Below are 21,232 nucleotides of genomic sequence, written 5' to 3'. Positions count from 1 at the left end.
CCTGTCTGGCGAGAATCTACAACACATTGAACCTTCAACCTTCAATAACTTGGGCTCCATAGCTCGGCTTGATGAGTCGCTTGGACCTGCTCCTTCAGCACTTCAAGATCTACATTCTTGGACCCAAAAGCTACACTTTGCACATCCTTCAATTGCTATCCAAATTAGCCCCTTATGGAGCCCTTCTTGGCCTATAAACCGTATCATCCATACACCTCCGCTGCTACCTGTTAGCCCATGATCTTCCTAGCTGCTCCAACCTTTTGCCATGCTTCTGCTAGCTTGCATATATCTATCCATGCCACCTTCTAGGTTCGACACACTTTGGTTGTACCATCATTGCCCACCCCCTAGTTGAGCATTTATGCTCAACCACATAAGAGCTTTATTCCACTTTAACTGCAAAACCTGGCACACACTATGAGAAAACCAAAACCATATGTACACAGTTTTATTATGCCTACTGTCAAACCTTCAAGTGGGTTGCCCCACCCCCTGCATCATATAGCTTCCACCTCGATCAAACACCTGCCTTTCATATCTTCCACCTATTTGTAATTGTTCACATAGTATCGTACTGTAGCACCTAGACCATGATGTGTGTAGGTTGGCCCTAGCCTATCTGACACAAAGCTCCAACACATGTCTGACCCTCCCTCCCAACCAAATAAAGTGGAGGACTTCACCATAGAACCCTGCACCTGGTGAGCCAACAACCACATAGCTCCATCTACCACCATATTCATCAACCATAGCTTACATACCTTCAATGGAAGCAAAGTCACTGTTTGGGATTCTTCTTTCTACACCATTGGACATGTCTGTCGCATCGAAATCTCCACCATCTTTGGCAACACAACCTCCTCTTTGGCCACCACACTCAATTCCAATATCATCAAGCCCTTCCTCATCAACCGTCCCTTCAAGGTCGATCAACACCTCTTGCTCTTCAGCTTCAGTCTATTGTTCTTCAATCATCTCTTCTACCGTTGCATCCTACTCTGCCAAGGAAGAGAGAAACTCGTTCTCTATTGCCCCATATTTGTGTTCCTCCATAGGCACGGCTTCTCTATCTCTCCTGGCAAAATGATGCACCTGTTGTATCAACATGGCACATTCCACCACTACGTCCATTAGCATCGCCATTAGGATAGCACCACACACTACCTTTACCTGCATATCCTCATGTGTAGTCCTAGACCGCTCCATTTGGTCTTCATCAAGCATTTAGGCTTGCTTTGTTCCTTGCTCTTCTTGCACATGGGCTACTACCATATCATCAAACACATAAGAGAGCAACTTTACCTTTACCAGCTTAGGTTCTTCAGGCTTCGTCTCCCAGTCATAGGATGTGGATTCATCTGCACTATTCTGCTCTCTTGTCTCCCAGCTACACAAGCTAATATCCTCATCATCATCGGCATCATAAACCGATTCCGTACCTGCATCTTCATCCGTCTGCTGCTCCACAAAATCTTGACCATCTTGCCGACTTTGCTCACTTTCTTCATCAGCTCATGAACCCTCGGTATCTGCAACCTAATTGCATGCTGCTATCTTTTCATGCAAACTTTCCACAAGAACAGGCTTTTCCTATTCAACCCGCACCGGAACCTCCACGTCTCCTACCATTTTCACCTCTTTGTTCACCTCAACATGGAGCTTCTCCTCGTTGACAAACTCGTCCACCCTCGGCACATGCACTTCACATACTGGAAATCTCCAAGGAACATAGCCAATAGTAGGCCTTACTGTAAAGTGTGAGCTTTGTCCTAAGGTGTGAGTCATGGAGAGGAGAGTGGATTTATCCCACATACTGTGGATCAAGGCTGTAGAGCTACTTAAAGCTCATTTCTTGAATCAATAAACAACAACTCATTTTGCACTACATGCTTGTCTATGGTAAGCTTGTGCTAAGCTAAGTCAATACTCAAGATTGTGTTTATGAGTCCAAGCTAATCTATCTTGGAACCTAATTCACTTGAGTGATAAGCTTTCTTACACACACTCACACACTTGCACCATGTTTCTCTTTCATCCACCATAGCTAGCACGATCCCAAATCCTAACATTTGGTATCAGAGCTACGGTGTGCAAGCTAGGATTTTCATTATGCATTAGTGTGTGTTAATCATTAGCATCTCCATTAGACATATTAGCATTCCATTATCATGGCCCATTAACATTCTTCATGATTAGTTGCATCTCACTAATTAGGCCTTGATCTAGCTATGTGTGGGCATGTCCTTGGCACACCCAAGAGACCACTACCCTCCATGGCTAGGTAGACTTAATTAGGGAGAAGATTAGCATCATTTGAATTGCATTTTAGATTGCCCTTTTTTGCATCAATTTTTTCATCATTTGACCTTTCAATTAAACTCATTAAAATCATTTTCTTTTTTCATTATTCACCTCATCTCGAAGCTCTCCTCGCAAGCTTTCCATAGAGCCTGCAAGCACTCAAATCCGAGCTCAAGAACCCCCTAAAACTCTTCCCCAATCTTGCCTAAAAAAATAGGTGTGTGTGTGTGGGTTTGTGTGGGAAAGAGCCTGCCGATTTCAGATTAATTCCTTGATTTTCGGAGGATTCTTCACAACCAAGCCTTTGGGCTTGTTGGCTAGCTCAAACTAGAAAAGTCGTTGTTGGCATGTGGGGTCCAAAGGTTCAAATTGTCATTACCCAATTTGGGCGCCCATGGGCGGACCTCAAATTGGCACCAAACTGTTTTGAACTCCACTTTTGGATCCGCAAGGGGGGGATCCCACCAAGGCGCGCGACTTTTTGCTCTACCCGCTGCCCGGCACTCCTGCCCGGCTCTGCCCGTGCTTGCCCGGCGAGTTGCCATGCTGCCCGGTGTGCCTGCGCAAGCCTGAAAGCTGCCCGGACTACCCCGTCCTACCCGCTGCCCAACCACCAATTGTAGCCTTGCCCACTGGCATTAGCACCGATTCCCACAGTGCTATTCTCACCTCGGCCACTGCCCCTCTTGGGCCCCCCTTCCCACGCCTGCTGAGGCCCGCCCTTGACCATTGGGCCTTGGAACACATTCCCACTTGCCACATTGCCTACCAAGCAAGCAGTCCCACGGCCTCAAGAGCTTATTCTCGCGAGCAAACCATTCAAAACCCCGAAGACAAACTCCGAGCCCCTCAAAAGGTATTCACAAGCAAACCTAAGTTTTAAAAGGCCTCAAGCTCCGAGTGCTTACTCCCGCCTAATGCAATACCTTAAGCCAGAAGGGAATACGACATCTCTCAAACTTCAAAGGAATCAACAAACAAAAGGTTTAGAAGACTTTCCGAAGGCCTTCAAAGGCGGCCATTGAAAAAGCGACCATCAAACAAGCATCAAAGCAAAGCGCACGAAATCACTTCATTGTGAAGAGGGGCTTCACCGACAATGAAGAGGAGCTTCACATTGAAGCAAAAATCCAAAGTACACATTAATCTTGCAGCCAAGCACAACAACTTTTTGCAATGTATGTAATTATGTTTGTCTACATGGATGACATTATGTGTTTTTGTAATGGGATAGACATTGGCATTGGAGAGTCTCCAAATTGCTAAAATCCCTCCATGTGTGAAGATTTCGTGACAGAGTGTATGAGAAACACCGCATGCTTGGGCTCTCGGAGTATAACCAAGATGGAAGAGAGCATTAATTTTTTGCATAAACCTTTTCATAGGATATTTTAGCATATTGTTGCATGTCATTATGACGCATGGAATAAAGCCTGATTGTACCACAAAAAGGGGATAGAAGTACTTGTTCGAGGGGAGGATACGAAGTCAGACCATGAAGCAGTTGAAAGCAACAGCAGAAGCAACAAAGGCAAGAGACCTGACAGAGGATTAGCTCACATAGTAGAAGACAAAAAGGATGAAGACGAAGGTAGCATTTGGGAAGACCCATTTTGAAAATGCAGACTCTCTACTTGTAGGGGAGGACTTTTTCCTGTGTGGATAACAGCTTATCATCCTGTGTGGACCTCACCATCCTTTGTGGATTGTTCTTGTGTGGATTTTACCATCCTGTGTGGATATCACCATCCTTTGTGGACTTTATTTTCCTGTGTGGATATCACCATCCTGTGTGGGTCATGCATCTTCAGTATCTTGTCTTAGTCCAAACCTCAAGGGGAGGATTGTAAAGTGTGAGCTTTGTCCTAAGGTGTGATTCAAGGAGAGGAGAGTGGATTTATCCCACATACTGTGCAGCAAGGCTGTAGAGCTACTTAAAGCTCATTTCTTGAATCAATAAACAACAACTCATTTTGCACTACATGCTTGTCTATGGTGAGCTTGTGCTAAGCTAAGTCAATACTCAAGATTGTGTTTATGAGTCCAAGCTAATCTATCTTGGAACCTAATTCACTTGAGTGATAAGCTTGCTTACACACACTCACACACTTGCACCATGTTTCTCTTTCATCCACCATAGCTAGCACGATCCCAAATCCTAACACTTACCTCAACAGGCTTGGCACTTTGAGCACTTGGAACCACCCTTGGTTGAACCAAAGAGCACTTTGCTACCTCTACAACAGGTACATAATATGTTGCTTTCAACATGTCCAACTCCAGCTTCTGCTTTACCTTTCTGCTCTTTATTTTTGCCAGATAGACCATGTCTTCGTATGTATCTACATTGTCTTTGACCTTTTCTCTAATCCTCGGATGCAAGCACTCTAACAGCTTTGATAGCTTCAAATACTGATTGCTAGTACACAAAGAGCGAGAGAAAAGGAGGGGGATGGGGAGAAGCAGCACAAGAAGTAGGGGCAAAGGTTTGGTAGTAGTGCAAAGGGAGATAGTACAGTCAAGTATGTAGCTCCAATGGCAAGCCTGCAATACACAGGCTTGAAAACCTACAATAACTCTCTCTGGCAAAAAAGCACTCATATGCCCTTTTATAAGGCTTGCCTAAGGCTAAAAAAGAAAAAACAAAGAGCTATCTAGATCGTACAATCCAGTGAAGCTTCCTTTAGAAATTTTTTTGCATTGCCACCACTTGGCATAGTCAATTTTGGCAACCTTTGCATGGCACCTCTATGCTTTGTCCGCTCAATTTGGCCAACCTTGCATTTGCACTTTTGGACTTTTGGATACCTCTTGGATAGGCTCTCTCTCTCTTCCCTTGCTTGACCTTGGCTCCTCTGACCTTTGAGGCGGGATAAGCCCCTTGTATCTCCCCTTGAACCTCTCAAACTCTCTCTCTCCTGCTGGCTGTCCACTGGCCATGGGACCCCATCCTTGTATTGCCTTAGACCGCTTCTAGCTCCATCACGGGAATTGCCTCTTATTCCATGTGAGGGAGGCATTAGCAATATCGCTAATTCCCTCCTCTATTCCTTTCAAACAAAAGGGCCCTTCAAGGGCCGCGGGAACGAGCCCCAACTAGCCGCTCACCTGTCATCACCGCCACCAACAACCGCTCAGTACAACCGGCCACTGTCGCCGGCCATGGGGTGCTGCCAACTCGGCCAAAAGCACTGCCCAGGTCGCCCGGAGCGCCACCGACGCAGAGGCCACGCTGAGCCGCCACAACGCCATAGAGCTCCAAGGAGCTCTCACTTCGCATGTCACAATGGGCACCACTGTGTAGGCTAAAGACTCCAGCCCCTGCCATCCCCCTGCGCATGTGGGCTCATGTGGTGCCACATGGCAGGCCCATGCTCCATGGCCTCTTAAGGCAATGCAAAATTTTTAAAAAACCCTTCAAGCTTACCTTTGTTTTTCTTGGCCTTCCTTCACCCGGCTCCCATATCCTCTTCCAGTGTCAGATTGCCAAGCCGAAAAACCCGATCGCATCTCCGTGATTTCAACTTGAAAGTATGCAGATATAATCACAACTCAAGACCTCCTCATCCCCCAAATCAAGACCACAAAAATCGAGCAAAGCATCTGTAACCAGCCCAGAACAAGTGCACCCAATCTTCCGGCTTCAGTATCTTTCCGCTCCAGATTCCGTTTGACGTGTAGTCAACTCTTGATAGCTCTGTATGATGCATACCCTGCTCTAGAAATTTGTCAAGGATCAAAAGACGCCACATGGAACACCTCCCCTTGTGGTCCGGTGGGCACCAAACTAACCCTTGGTAAAATTTCAATAGGCCATAACTTGCAATCTGTGGCTCCTATCTGCAATCTGACTCTTGCAACAGCAATGTGCATAATGCATCAAACTTGACAACTTTAGGATTTCCTTGGGTCATATGTCTCCAAGTACTAGCAAAAGTCTGGTAAGAATCTGGTAAGGCATCAAGAACAGTCTGCACAAGGGAACTGTCTAGAATGACTTCACCTGTAGAAATAGGTAGCTCATTGATATCCTTGATACCAGCAAGAAAAGTTTCCATATCATCCTCCTCATGCATACTCTTTGACTCCAGCTCTTTACACAGAAAAGAAATTTTAGCCTCATTGCGACTGGCATAAAGACCAGCTAAACTATCCCAAGCTTGTTTTGCAATTTTTGCTAAACGGATGTGAGCAACAATGCTGCGCTTCACAGACAATGCAATCAATGCATGAGCACGCACATCCTTTACATCCCAACGATATTGTTCTGCCGTAGGAAAAACAACTTTAAGAGAAGCAATCCTTGCAACAAGACCTGCAACATCCTCAACATCGCCTACATACTTAGAACCAGGACGTACATCAATGCCCTGCACAATATTCTAAACGCCCTTTGACACAAGAACGTCATATAAGCCCACATAGGGTAATTATCCCCATCCAACTTGTCCTCAGTAGCAAACATCTTGAAGACATTTGTGTTGTTGTCAACCATGGTAAATGCTGCACCTGATGTGAAAACTGCTCGAAAATAGGAGAAATGGAGTGGTAACAACGCGTGCTATATAGCACAAACCATAGAATACTGAAAGGCACCTGTTATGCAGAAAATGGCACTGACAGAAATTCTGCACAAAATGACAAAATTGCCTGTGTAGACCTGCTTCTAGTGCAAATGGAAGCCGAAATGAGCACAAATCAAAAATCTGAGTAGACTGAGCTCTACGAGCATATCCAAAATATTTTTCGACCTGCGAATGCTCGCCAAACCTCACTGTAATATGAAAAAGTGAGCATGCATGTGTTGGAGAAGCTGGTGACTAAGCTCGAGAGGATGTAACCTGCTCTGATACCAATTGTTGGAACTAGGGTTGCAGAGAAACGCACATAGCTTGGAGAAGACGAAGGAAGCTCAAGGCACACAATAGAGAGTGTGTTACTTAGTGTGCAATGGAAAGATAGATAGCCCTAGAGTGATGGGCGTATATACAATGCACGGGGGAAACAACCTCCTAAAGAGGGCAAAAATTCCCCGACGGTCCTAGTGTGTTCACACACATCACTACCGCATGTTTATGGTAACAAAAGCAACAACACTTGACAGCTCTTTTGCACTTGAACACACATCACTACCGCATGTTTATGGTACAAAAGCAACAACACTTGACAGCTCTTTTGCAATTCAAGTGCAATTGTGCCACTAGAAACCTTCCTTTTTCATATCATCATCAAAAAGTTCTTGATTTTCGTACTGGGTGGTGGCTAGATGCAACAATATCGGAGGTAAAGAGGAACAAAGTGTTGATAAAGAAGAGGAGGAGATATCAAGGGGTTTCGATTGGCATGTAAATATTTTCACAATTTCCTTTGCAGATCCACATGACCACATTACTTTAGTAACTTTAAATCTATTTAATTTTTGTGGCTGTAGTATCACAAATATGGAGCTTTATGGTCACATCGGAGTCACTTTAGAGTGCAACGGATAGACGAACAAAGGGTCACCTTTGGTAGTGGGGTTAGTGCAAGATTTGTCCGAGTAAGTCAGAGTAGTACAAAGGATGAAAACACAGAGACTAGCCAGCTTCAATACTTTGGCTACATCCAAGACATCTTGAAGATTAGCTTTAGGAAGTTTGATATTTTTATCTTTGATGTCAAGTGGTTCAATTGTGTTTAGTGGTTCTACTAATGTGTCCACACCACCGACGAGAGAGCGTCCACCACTCTCTTCAGTAGATAGTTTACCGATTGGCACACTTTGTACACCTTGGGGATGACATGAGCATGATCCTAGAAAGGTGTACAAGACAAGGGATGGAGCTGTTGTCACAGATAGGGTCAAAAAGGCCATGCGACAGAGGATTCGACAACTCTATACAATTCAGTATGTCCACACTATGATGGAAATTTGGGATGATCAGGATGATGAAAGAAATAGTTACATCATCGAGGACATTCTGAGAGAGTACAAGCCGATAGAAGGGTACGATCCAGTTTTGAATAATTGGATCTTGAGTGTGGAGATTACCACAATGTCACATCGTTGGTCAAAGCCGAGAGATAGGGACAAGATTGGCAGTCCAAAGCCGGCACGGTTGGACGTAGAGGAGTAGGCCGAAATTGCACGAGACACAAGACAATCCTCGAAGATTTTAGCAACATCAGAGAGATGCAGCTAGAGCACGTTGTAGTCTGTTGGAGCGTCACATCTTAGGAGTGGGGGCTACAATACTCTTTGGTATGAGTTTGTAAGTATTATATGTACGCTTTAAATTGCTGGATATGTATATGTTATCTTAATATTTATCTTTTGGTTAATTGTTTATTTTGCAGGAAGTTGCTGTGAAGCACCCTTCAACACGCCGAAAGGAGAAGTATGGGAACAATCATAGACTTGTGGCCCTTTTGACCCAGTTGCAGGAGGAGGGAGAGGCCAATGACTGGAAGGCATTACCATGAGGGTGACATCCTCCATATATGTTTTTTTTTGTAGTTGTGGTCATCTTGATGACCATATTTATTGTATGCATGTACAATTTGACATTTATATTTATGGTTTTTCATTTCGTTTACCGTTATGATTATGGTTTGGCAATCAAGTTATAGTTATGGTTTTGCAATTATGGTATGGCAATCATGCTATGGTTATGGTATGCTAATCAAGTTATGGTTATGGTATGGCAAGCAGGTTATGGCTCTTGTTTTGCAAATATGGTTTGGCAATCAAGTTATGGTTATGATTTTGCAATTATGGTATGGCAATCATGTTATGGTTATGGTATGGCAAGCAGGTTATAGTTATGGTTTTGCAAATATGGTTTGGCAATCACGTTATTGTTATGGTTTTGCAATTATGTTGTGAATATGGTAACAATTTTTTAATCATATTACATTTATGGTTTGAGAATCTTCTTTTCATTATGGATACGTTTTTCAAATCATGGTACAATTCTTGCTTGAAAATGTTCATAACGTTATACTTATGGTTTGCATATCATGTTTTAGTTATGGTTAGAAAATCTTCATGTCATTGTGCCTATGATTTGGGAGTTGACGTTATATCAGTGCCAAAATTTTATTATGTTTCCACCGCTTATTTAAACAGATATACCGACAGGCATATCTGTCATAAAATCTAATATCTAACCAACTCAAATGATTTTCTCATATTAAACTGATCATTTAATGTGGGAGAATAAACGGGAACAAGGGTTAGGATACAGACATGTACTTATGGATCTATCTCAACACGGGGCCAATGATAAAGGGGTCCAAATAAGAGATGGTATGTCAAAGAGCAAGGCTAGCTAATGCAGCTTAAAATACATTAGGGTTAGCTTCATTAAAGAACTCCAAAGGTTAGTGTTAAAAATTGTTTGACCTAAGGCAAGCTAGGGTTGTTCTTGAGGTGGGAACCTGGCCCAAGATTGAGGTGCTTGTCGTGCTTGCTGACTAAGCCTGCTTGAGGTGCTTAATGACTAAGGTGCTAAGGTGCTTAATGACTAAGGTGCTAAGGTGCTCCATGACTAAGGTGCTTGAGGGGTTAAGGTGTTCAAAAAGTCAAACCACATCCCTACACAAGGGGGAGTGAGCCTTCATTGTAGGAGCTAGAGAGAAAACACACACACCCTCACACACGGCAAGCTTGGTCTAAAGAAATCATTTAGGACACTTGTCAAGTTCCTCTTCATGTTGCCCTCATGCTTGGCCTAAAGCCTATTGGTTGGCCTCTCAAGGGGTCCTGATAATTTAGTTAATTAAATAATTGTTTATACATTAGTCAAGTCTTCTCTCTCAAAGGGGAAAGGGGGACACTTGTCACAAGGCTAGCATGCTTTTTGGATATGTACCCTGCATGTGATTGGTTAGGCTTGTAGGGGTTCAATCATCTCCTAGCATGAGCTACAAGGGGGGTCGACCAAGGAAACTTGGGGGCTTGATTGTAGGGTATACTCTCACACACACACACACACACACACACACACACACACACACATTCTCTCTCTCATTGTGTAAAGTGTAAAGTGCAAGATCTCCATCTCCTTCTCCAAGCTTGTAGAGAAGCTAAGATCCTACACCAACACTCTTGGCTACGGAATGCAAATCCAACCAAGAGCCATGCTCCAATGCTTAAGATTTCCACCTTCTCCATCTTCATTAATATTCTATTATGTATGCTAAGAAATAAGAGTGGTGATAACTGAGGAACTATTTCTTTCTCCTATGAATGTTTCTTCTTCCTCTTCCCTACCCTCATTCCCCGCTATCTCTCTCCACCTTTGAAGGTGTTTGAGGCCTTGGGACTGAGGCCGGAGATGGTTAATGCTTTTTGCTCATGATACATGAAGCTTTCTATCTTCATTACATCACCTAGGCCACAAGGAGCACAAAGATTGTGTTGTAACAAGTCTCTCTTGATGGGAGAATCTATAATAAAAAAGCCTATTGGAGGGGGGACGGGCTCCACATTAATCTTGTCCTCAACTGTTGTCAAGTTCTCTAAATCTCTCTCTTGCCAAAACATTGTTCCTGACAAGTTAATTAAGTATCATGGTTATGTTGCTACCACTAATTAAGTTTACCCTCTATGTTCTCAAAGTATTCACACAAAAATTCTCATTTTAATTCTCTTAATTACGCTATTCTCAAAGTTCATAAGCCATTTCCATTACATTGGTATCAGAGCTATTGGTTTCTCTTCACTTGCTTAAGAAGAGAGGTCCTTAAGTTGTCCATGAAAGGTTGGGCATGTTCATTGCAATAGGGTAAGTCGGACAGGGATCTATTATCTTGGTTGAGAAGGACTTAGTTTGAGGTGCACAGTTGGGAACTATAGTCTTAATAATGGAGCCTCTTGGGGCTTGCCTTTGGCTTAACCATTATTGAGCTATGAGCTAGCTCAACAAGAACCATAATCAACGAGCAATGTTTGACCCTCTCCACTAGTCTTTGCAATCAATAGTGTCTAAACCACGGGTGTGGGGCTTGAGGACTAATTTTCAAAGGTAAAGAAAAGTAGCAACTAAGGTTTTTGAGGGTACCAAAGCACAAAGTAATCTATACATAAGTTTAATTAGCATGGTTGACAATAACCAAGAGAGTAGAATGAACATTGATGACTTTGATTTTGCACATGAAGGTGCTAATGATGATACCCCCATGTTTGTCAATTATCTTGTTACTAGGTTGAGCAAGCTATGGGCAACCCTGCTTTGCAAGACAAAGTTACTCAACAACTTCGTGCTTATGGGATTTACCGTCCTCTCCAAGAGGAGAGAGAGCTTAGGAGGCCTCTTGATGAGACTCCCAAAAGAAGACTCTCTCTCATAAGAGAGGAGGAATCCAAAGAACGAGAAATAAGTGAATCTTTAAGTTCCTCTGAAGATGTGGCTCCACGAAGATGGCGGTCTAGATGATCGCCAACTCCTCCTAAGAGGAAATCGTCAACCCACAGTCCTTATCCTCGTCACTCCAAAAGGGAAGAGAGAAAACAAAGTAAGAAGAAAAAGGTCACCATCTTCTCCTATTGGGATAGGCATGTCCCTCTGTAACCATGGGAAACACCTCTACACTTGTATAGCTTAGTGTTTGGCATTTGGTATATGTGATGTATGGCTATGTGTAAGCTAAGTAGAAAGGGAGGAGCTCCAACCAGATATCTACTCGAGGCTTAAAAATAAAGCCCTCTATGTATATATTTTTATACTATGGTGTGTACTTTTAATGTAACACCTTTTGAGTCAAAATCACCAAGTACTCTCTCTTTCTCTCTAACTGCGTAAGCTATGTCTGCACAGACACACAAAACTCCTTGAGCACACACACACACCATCAGCCCCAACAACTAGTATAAGAGCTAGTGAGCATCACAACAAGCTTAGCAATCCTATTAGCATCACACAGAAGCCCAATTTGCTGATTTTCAAGTGCATTAATCACTGATCAAAAGGTGATAAAGAAGCCCAAATCAGCCCCTTAATCGAAGAAAATTGAGAGCAGGCTTCAAGTTGCTTCAGTCCGAGCTCACGGATGTTTTGTCCTCACTAAATCACTCCCTCTTGCAACTTCCAATCATGCAAAGCTGAAAAATTCAGCTTATCACCTCATTCGACGGCTTCGGCTTAGCTTCGGAATCTCTTCCCTGCCTTGGGGTTTCGCCGATCAGCCCCTGCGGATGCATTCCAGCTCAAAAATGACCCCCCCCCTACACCGTCTGATCGAGTTTAGTTGCTCCTTTTTGCTTAGCAAGTCAACCAACGAGTCCTGCTTGTTCTACACCTCTATTTCTCAAAAGCTCGTTTTTTCTTTTGATTTTTGATTTCACTTACCTTTGAGCTCACAAGGTGGCCGTTCACACCAAGTAAAGACGACCTCATTATCAAAGTGGGAGAATTCAAACTCAATCCCTTCAAGGCTTATAGGGTAGCCGCCACCCACACCAAGAAACCCGGCCCATCAAATTTTATCCACACGACGGCTCTTCATGCAAAGCAAGACGGAGCAAATCTAATCTACACAAGCAGGCAAACAAATTCAAATCTTCACACGAAGCAATGCAAAGCAACCGTAGTTTCTTTTAATTCTCTCGAGACAGAAATAATTATGTGAAGAGGTGCTTCAAAAATCTTTTATTAAGGGGAGGATTGTTGGGATAGTCATGTCCTTCTATAACCATGGGAAACACCTCTACACTTGTATAGCATGTGTTTGGCATTTGGCCTATGTGCTGTATGGCTATGTGTAAGCTAGGTAGAAAGGGAGGAGTTCTAGCCAGACATCTACTATGGGCTTATAAATAAAGTCGTCTATGTATATGTTTTTATGCTATGGTGTGTACTTTTAATGTAACACCTTTTGAGTCAAAATCACGAGTACTCTCTCTCTCTCTCTCTCTCTAATTGTGTAAGCTATGTATGCACACACACACACACACACACACAAACCTCCTTGAGCACACACACACACAGTCAGCCCCAACATCTCCTTCTTCTTCACCTTCCTCCTCTTCCGACGAAAGCAATAGCTATTCTCCTAGAGAATACAAGAGGAGAGGAAATTGCAAATCATACCCTGCATGGCGAAAGTCCCAAAAGCTCAAGAAGTTCAGAGAGGGAGGAAAGAGTATCTCTTTTCTCACCTACGATGTCACATTTGGTGCCACGAACAAAGTATTGGCCTTCATCCAGCAGTTTGAGGCGGCCTTTGGAGACGAGGGCTTCACGGATTCCTCTATGCCACGCCATGTAGCTCTGCACTTCCAAAAATTTACTCGTTAATGGTGGGCTAGCCTTTGTGGCAATGACAAAACCCAAAAGACATGGAAAACTATATGAGTTTCCCTCATGAAGCAATTCCTTGTAAGCAATGCAAAGTACAAAGTGCTTACTGAATGGTGGAGTTTGAAGCTTCTCTCCCATGAGTCTATTCACAAATATGTGGACAAGTTTTGGGATTAACATCTTAAGGATACTGTCTTTAAGAAGATAGACTTCATCGAGCAAAAGCAACAATTTTGTGCGGGATTACCCGAAGAGATGGATGAGTACGTCAACTCCCAACATCCTGGTTCTATCACCGAAGTAATCCATCACACCATGGTTGCTTCGTGCATCAATTTCTAACAAGGGGCTAGAAGTAATGTCAAGCCCATGGAAAGAAAACACAAAAGTGATGCAAAGGGAAAACTAGTGCCCAAAATTCTTCCCAAGGCAATTCCAACAACAACAGCAACAACAATCGGTCCAAGGATAAGGGAGCTTACAAGAGTAAAAATAAACTCTCTCCTGAAGAGCTTGCTTTTTGTAAGGACCACAAATGTTTTAAGTGTGGGGAGCAAGGACATGGCTATCGTTCTTGCCCCAAGAGAAAAACTTGCAATGAGACTCTTAAAGCTTCCACTATCGAAGCTCCAAAAGAGTATGCTCATTGCAAAGGATCATCTCTCTCCTATGCTTGGGGAAAGGTGAGGGAGCATGATGCCTTCATCTTGTTTGACCCTAGCTCTATTCGCAACTTCAAATCAACGGAGTTGGCCACTAAGTTGGGCATTCAAGCTTTCCTGATGGGAGATACTGTAACTCCCAATGCACCTTTCAAGGGACTGCAAGCCTCCGTTACTCCCTTGATTGGGAAGTTGAGGCTTCATGTCCAAATCCACGTCAACAAAGAAGAATTTTTCATCTCTCCTATCCAACATGAGGATGCTATCCTAGGGGCACCATAATTCAACCCCATGGCTGCCAACATGAAGTTCCCTGAAAGGAGAATCTACTTCACCTACAAGGAAAATAGTATGTAGATGCTAGTGAGTTTGGTCATACTATACCACTTGTAAATTCTCCTGCTTTTGACAAATCAGTGAAAAGCTCAATTTTTGCGTACATGATTTTTTTCAAAGAATCCCTTAAAGCTCCAAATGTTTCATCAAATGTAAATGGTAGGAATCAAGAAGAGTTAGACTTGTCTAATTTTCTAAAAGGATTCCAAGATGTGTTCATCGATGATATCCCTATGAACTTACCTCCAAAATGAGGGGATGATGACCATCAAATTGAGTTCCTACCAGGAAGCTCACCACATAACAAGACTCCTTATCAAGTTTCCCAAGCTCAACAAGAGGAGATCATGAGGCAAGTACATGAATGATAGACAAAAGGATGGTGAGGCCTAGCTCCTCTCCCTTTTGTTCTCCAGTCCTTTTATTGTAAAAGAAAGATGGTACATACCCCATGTGTGTGGACTACTGAGAACTAAACCATTCACTATCAAAAATAGATTTCTTGTACCATGGGTAGAAGATATCACTACAACACGCCGCACAAAAATCAACGTCGATGTCGACGACTCAAAGCCATTTTAAAAACTAAAATGCGCTAGAATAAGCATCAAAATAAACGTCGGTATCACGTCGTCGGTATATGCACCGGTATATTAATCGTCGGAATAAGCAATGAACAAAGCACCGAAATGACCGCTTGTATATGCGCCAGAATGATATTCTACTATACCGACAACTATTCCAATGTTGATACCAGCGTCTGTATTGATGACAAAACCTGTTAAAAAATTGTGCGGAGGGGGCTGGGAACTGATGCTGCATATATTGCAACAACAGAAAACAACCCTCTCTGCCCAAAGAAAGAGTGCACAAGCATCCGCACTCCACCTGCAGCTTGTGCTAAAAATCAAAAGGAGAGGGCTGGGAACTGATGCTGCATGTATTGCAGCAACAGAAAACAACCCTCTCTGCCCAAAGAAAGAGTGCACAAGCATCTGCACTCCACCTGCAGTGTATACATATTAGAAAAATTGTAAGAAGAAAAAAACCACAAAATCAAAAGCTTTATCTCATGACAAGTTCCCAAAAGCATAACCATAACATTGACTCCCAAACCATAGGCACAACGGCATGAAGATTTTATAGCCATAATTAAAACACAATTTGAAAATTGCAAAACCATAAACATAACTCACTTGCCATACCATAACCATAACCATAACTTGCGTGTCATACCATAACCATAGCAGCCATACCATCATTGAAAAACCATAACCATAATCTGATTGCCAAACCATAACCATAACATGATTTCCATACTATCATTGCAAAACCATAACCATAACTTGAATGCCACACCCTAACCATACCATGATTTCCATACTATCATTGCAAAACCATAACCATAACTTGATTGCCAAACCATGACCATAACCTCTGTGCTATACCATAATTGCAAAACCATAACCAAAACCATACCATAACCATAACCTTTGTGCCATAACCATAATTGCAAAATCATAATCGCAAACAGAATGAAAAACCATAAACATAAGCGTGAAACTATACATGTATACAATGAGTGTGTAAGACTATATCAAGAAGACCACAAGTACAAAAAAAAAAAAACATATATAGAGGAGGATGTCACCCTCATGGTAATGCCTTCCAATTGATAGCCTCTCCCTCCTCCTGTAGGCTGGGTCAAAAGGGCCTCAAGTCCATGCTTGTACCCATACTTCTCCTCTTGGCGTGTCGGAGGGCGCTTCACAAAAACTTCCTACAAAATTATGGTCATGAGATAAATCTTCAAATAACATATACATTTTTAACAATTTAAAGCATACGTATAATACTTACAAACTCATGTCAAAGTGTGTCATAGCCTCCACTTCTAAGGTGTGACGCTCCAGCAGACTCCAAACGTGCTCTAGCTGCATCTCTCTGTTGTTAAAATCTATAAGAATTGCCTTCTATCTCTCGTGCAATCCCCGTCCACTCCTCTGTATCCAACCATGCCGGCTTTGGATTGCTATCTTTGTACCTGTCTCTCACCTCTAACAGACGGTGTGACATTGTGGTAGATGCCACGCCCAAAATCCAGTCATTCAAGACTAGATCGTACCCCTCTACCGGCATGTACTCTAGTTTCTTGGATGGGTTCTCAGGCTACAGCCAGTTGACAATTAAGGCGGAAGATCAGCATAAGACAGCTTTTGTGACAGAGTGGGGTATATTTGCATATAGGGTAATGCCTTTTGGCTTGACCAATGCCCCGGCCACATTTCAAAGACTAATGACCCATGCATTCAAAGAATATCTCATACGATTTTTGGAGATCTACATGGATGATATTTGTGTTCATTCCCGCCAACAAAGTGACCACATCACTCATCTGGGTAAAGTCTTTGAAAAATGCAGAACGTATCGTATTTGTTTAAACCCAGAAAAATGTCCCTTCATGGTGAGACACGGTAGAATTCTGGGCCACATAGTGTCAAAAAACGGCATTTCAACTGATCAAGAAAAGGTGAATACAATTGATGCACTACCGAGACCAACAAAGATAAAAGAAGTGCAAGCATTTATGGGGCATTGTGGATATTACCGGCGATTCAACTCTTTCTTTCATCATCTTGATTATCCCAAATCTCCATCATAGAGTGACCAAACTGAACTGTACAAAGCTGTCGAATCCTTTATCACATGGCCTTTCCGACCCTATCCACCACAACATCCCCATCCTTGCTCTTGTACACCTTGTTAGGATCATGCTCGTGTGATCCCCAAGGTGTACGTGGTGTGTCAATTGGTGAACTATCTACTGAAGAGAGTGGTGGATGCTCTCTCAGTGATGTGGATGCATCGGCAAAACCTCTGCCACATCAACCACCACCTTGAGAATGATGCCTCCTACCTCGTCTTGAAGATGAACCACTCATTGGTGTAGGGGGCACACTCAACTGAGGTGTGGGTCCGGTCGGTGTAGGGGGCACACTAGTCCTAGGCGTAGGGATGGTTGTAGTAGGTCTAGAGGAACCAGCTGCCCAAAGGTTCTTTGCGTAACTAATCTGCTCTAGTGTAAATTTTTTCAAGAAGGAGCCCATCTGCTCGGGTAACATGCTGGCCGGAGTGACAAGAAAACTAAACTAGGAGAGTATGTATCATCGTCATCGTCCATGGCTTCAAATACACAAATAACAAAGATAAAATAGGTTAGTTTACAAATAACAAAAAACCAAAGCTACAACACAATTCAATGAATCTATCCAATATTGTAGAGTAAGGAAAAGAGTTTTACAACAGAGTTCGTAGAAAAAATAAGTAGTTAATCTCTCATCCTCTATGACAACTGATGCACCAAAGATGTCTATCTCAATTTGTACTTCTGCAATCCGTTTGCATTTTTTCTACTATTTGCCACTAGCTCTAACAACCTCACATTCTCTAGCCATGCCTGATCCCTGCACAGTTCGGTCTAGAGGTACATGGAGATCATGACCACAGGGTAATAATCTCATCTTTATTGGTCAATGACTATATATTAGAATTTTTGAAGTCTGTGTGCACTATTGAAGTCCGATTGCATTATTTTACTTTGCTTATCAAAGTCCATTTGCTTTTTTGAAGTACACAAGTCATTTCCAAAGTCCGTTTACGTTTTTTCTACTATTTGTCGCTGGCTCTAACAACCTCACATTCCCTAGCCATGCCCGATCCCCGCACACCTTGGTCTAAAGGTGCATGAAGATTAGGACCACAGGGTAATAATCTTGTCTTTATTGATCAATGACTATATATTAGGCTTTTTTAAATGTGTGTGCATTATTGAAGTTGGGTTGCGTTATTTTACTTTGTTTATCAAAGTCTGTTTGCATTTTTGAAGTACACAAGTCATTTTCGAAGTCCGTTTGCATTTTCTCTACAATTTGTCGCACCTAACCCTAAGTTGCTAATCCTAAGAATGCATATGGATTGCACACGACTTGCCATATTTGCTTGCTACTTTGAGTATGGCTTGTTCATTTTCCTACTGATGGTTTGGGCAATCCATATGCGTTCTTGTTAGCAGAAACAACAAACAAGCAAGGCATTTTTGAAGTGCATTTGCATTTTTCTATAAAATATGCATACGGACTTCAAGGACTTCAAGAACATTTGCACCTATGGATGGTAAAAACAAGTACACAAGCCATTTTTGAAGTCTGTTTGCGTTTTTATTAATAAAAATGCGCAACGGACTTTGGAAACGGCTTGTGCACCTGTAATTTTTGCTTCTTGTTTTGCAGACGACTTGCCATATTTGCTTGCTACTTTGCATTTGGATTTCCCATTTTCCTATTGATGGTTTGGACAAGTCATATGCGTTCTTGTTAGCACAAAAGACAAGAGAGCAATCCGTTTCTAAAGTCTGTTTGCATTTCTTAAAAACGCATATAGACTTCAAGAACGTCTTTCTATCTTTCCGTTTTTGCTAACAAGGATTCATATGGCTTGCCCAAACCAAAAACAAGAAAATGGGCAATCTATATGCAAAGTAGCAAGAAAATATGGCAAGTGTGCAAGGCATTTCTGTGGTCCGTTTGTATTTTCTCTCTAAAAAACGTAGCCAAACTTCAGAAATGGCTTGCACACTTACCATTCCTTCTAGCCACTATGCCTACTGCTTGCCCCAAGGGCACAAGCGGTTTTTGAAGTTTGTTTGTGTTTTCTTCTAGCCAGTATGCCTAACCATGAGATTGATAACGTAGATCTTGTAATTTCTCTATAGGAAAAAGGCTGTGGGCCAAACCATAAGCATTTTCACAACACCAAACCCTAATTGGCCAAATTGTTTATTGCTAGCCCTAGTCATCCAAACCATAAGCATCTTTGCACAGCCAACCCTAATCGGCCAAACCAAAAGCAAATAATAGTGTAAACTACCTCACATTTTCTAGCCATGCCCAACCCCTACACACCTTGTTCTAAAGGTACACGGAGATCAGGACCATCGTGTAATACTTTTGTCTTTATTGGTCAATGCCTATATTCATGGGTGCGACATAAGTACACACCCACATCTACATGACAATCATGTAGATTGGGGATAAACCCTAATATTATAACAGTCTAACCTAAAACTCTTAGCGTCCTGAAACAACCAAATTGCAAAGAACTAAAACCTAAGAGGCTAGCCCTAAGCGGCCAAACACAACCCATCCAAGTGCCTTTACAAGGCCAACTCCTAGCAAGCAAAGCAAACATCGCCAACCATATGCCAACTTAGAGCAGTCAAATCAAGAACTAGAACCTAAGAGACTAGCCTTAAGTGAATCGAAACAACCCAATCACTTACCCTAAGTGGCTAACCCTAAGTGGATTACTGAAATGGCTAAACTAATGTGACACTAATCTGATTTAGAGTGACCAAATCTAAAGTTGCTAACCCTAAGAGACTTTAACCAATCAAATTGCAAAGAACTAGAACCTAAGCGGCTAGCATAAACGGCCTTAAACAGCCAGATTGTGAAGAACTAGAACCTAAGCGGCTAACCCTAAGCATACTAAAATAGCCCAACTGCTTACCCTAAGCGGATCATCCAAATGGCTAGACTAATGCAACACTAATCCAATTTAGAGCTCCAAATCAAAAGTCGCTAACCCTTAGCCCTAAGAGACTTGAAATAGCCAAATTACGAAGAACTAGAACCTAAGAGGCTAGTCCTAAGTAGCAAAACACGACCAACAAACATCGCTTTCCTAAGCAACTAACCCTAAGCAGACTGAAACAACCCAACCGCTTACCCTAAGCGGCTAACCCTAAGCGGCTAACCCTAAGCCGATTACTGAAATGACTAAACTAATGTGACACTAAGCTGAGCTAGAGTGGCCAAATCAAAAGCCGCTAACCCTAAGCGCTTGAAAAATGCAAATTGCGAAGAGATTTTGCAACATAGCTTTGCCTCATCATTACTTGCTTCCTTTACCTTCAAGTTGCTAGCTTGTTACTATATATATGTGATAACACAAACTAATAAAAACTTGTAATCAAAACTAATCAACACTAAAACCAGCTTTATAATTTGAACATTTTTACATGGACACTCATAACACCTACGATAAGCCACAATTTAAGATTGCTTCATAGTTTTAAAATAAATTTGCATAAAATTTTTTTAAAAATTAAATTTAAAATGTGATTGTGTGTGCACGTAGTGTGTTTAATTATGTGTGTTTAGTGTTCATTTTTATTTACTTGCATGCATGTTTATGTGAATGTGTGTGTATGCAACAAAAAAGAAAGTTAGAGCACTCACATGCGGCCTATTTGATAAAGAAAGACTTGAAAAAATGTCTTCAAACCTGCAAAAATGCACAAACACACACACACACACAGGCGTGCATGCGTGCGCTATGTTACACACACATACACTAAATTGCACAAACCTACAAGGAGACTTGAAAAGAATGTAGTCCACGAGTGAGAATCTCACCTCCGGCAAGTCATTAGGCAACATATTTGCAGCAAGTGAGGAGGACGAGGGCAAGAGAAGAAGCTAATAAAGGAAGAAAATGCGCAGATAAGACCCACGGTTTTGTTTTTTGTAGGCTTTGTCGATATAGGTGTCGGTATAGGTATCGGTATGAGCATCAGTATGCGCACCG

Source organism: Adiantum capillus-veneris, chromosome 23 (assembly GCF_014529385.1).
Source record: "Adiantum capillus-veneris isolate H3 chromosome 23, ASM1452938v2, whole genome shotgun sequence".
NCBI lineage: Eukaryota > Viridiplantae > Streptophyta > Polypodiopsida > Polypodiales > Pteridaceae > Adiantum > Adiantum capillus-veneris.
Note: the sequence above shows the minus strand (reverse complement) of the source record.